This window comes from Arachis ipaensis, chromosome B3 (genome assembly GCF_059453495.1).
Source record: "Arachis ipaensis isolate K30076 ecotype BB chromosome B3, ASM5945349v1, whole genome shotgun sequence".
Classification (NCBI taxonomy): domain Eukaryota; kingdom Viridiplantae; phylum Streptophyta; class Magnoliopsida; order Fabales; family Fabaceae; genus Arachis; species Arachis ipaensis.
The window spans coordinates 102819889-102821392 of NC_142438.1; the positions used below are offsets into that span (position 1 = coordinate 102819889).

At 39.8% G+C, this 1504-nt stretch overlaps 1 non-coding gene across 1 annotated transcript; it reads left to right on the forward strand.

The window, feature by feature from the left end:
* Positions 1-674: 674 nt before the first annotated feature.
* Positions 675-782, forward strand: LOC148571848 (small nucleolar RNA R71). Its single transcript, XR_015908394.1, has one exon. It is a non-coding gene; the product is annotated as a small nucleolar RNA R71 (small nucleolar RNA).
* Positions 783-1504: the final 722 nt, after the last annotated feature.

Sequence of the window (1504 nt, forward strand, 5' to 3'; positions counted from 1 at the left end):
TTACTCAGCTAACCCACCTGTACCTCCAAATTTCTAATAGAGGACCTTGTTTCATTCATAAAACTTAGTGTGGTCTTAGATAGATCAGAGACTATGGTTGCCATGCCAGAATGGCTCTGTTCAAAATTCTCTCTCTGTTGCTGAAAAGATGATGGAAAAGGCTTGCTATTGCTAAACCTATTTCTTCCACCATTATTATTGAAGCCTTGTTGAGGCTTCTGTTGGTCCTTCCATGAGAAATTTGGATGATTTATCCATGAAGGATTATAGGTGTTTCCATAAGGTTCTCCCATGTAATTCACCTCTGCTATTGCAGGGTTCTCAGGATCATAAGCTTCTTCTTCAGAAGATGCTTCTTTAGTACTGTTGGATGCAGCTTGCAATCTATTTAGACTCTGAGAAATCATATTGACTTACTGAGTCAATATTTTGTTCTGAGCCAATATGACATTCAGAGTATCAATTTCAAGAACTCCCTTCTTCTGAGGCGTCCCATTGTTCACAGGATTCCTCTCAGAGGTGTACATGAACTGGTTATTTGCAACCATTTCAATGAGTTCCTGAGCTTCTGCAAGGGTTTTCACGTGAAGAGATCCTCCTGCAGAATGGTCCAATGACATTTTTGACAACTCAGACAGACCATCATAGAATATGCTTATGATGCTCCATTCTGGAAGCATGTCAGTAGGACACCTTTTGATCAGTTACTTATATCTTTCCCAAGCTTCATAGAGGGATTCTCCTTCCTTCTGTTTGAAGGTTTGGATTTCCACTCTAAGCTTGCTCATCTTTTGAGGTGGAAAGAATTTGGCCAGGAAAGCACTGACCATCTTATCCCAGGAGTTCAGGATATCCTTAGGTTATGAATCTAACCATGTTCTAGCTCTGTCTCTTACAGCAAAAGGGAAAAGCATAAGCCTGTAGACCTCGGGATCAACTCCATTGGTCTTGACAGTGTCATAGATTTGCAAGAATTCAGCTAAAAATTGATGAGGATCTTCCATTGAAAGTCCATGAAACTTGCAGTTCTGTTGCATTAGAGAAACTAATTGAGGCTTAAGCTCAACGTTGTTTCCTCCAATTGCAGGAAGTGAGATGCTTCTTCCATAGAAGTTAGAAGAGGGTGCAATCAAGTCACCAAGCATCTTCCTTGCATCTCCACCATTGCTATTAGGTTCGGCCATGTCTCCTTCTTTTTTGAAAATTTCTGTCAGATCCTCTCCAGAGAGTTGTGCTTTGGCTTCCCTTAGCTTCCTCTTCAGAGTCCTTTCAGGTTCAGGATCAGCTTCAACAAGAATATTCTTTTCCTTGTTCCTGCTCATATGAAAAAGAAGAGAACAGAAAAGAAAATATGAAATCCTCTATGTCACAGTATAGAGATTCCTTATGTGAGTATAAGAAGAGAAGAATAGAAGGAGGAGAAGAGAAAAACTCGAACACAGAGAAGAAGACGGGGTTCGAATTATGTGTAGAAGAGAAGTGTTAGTAGATAAATAAATAAATA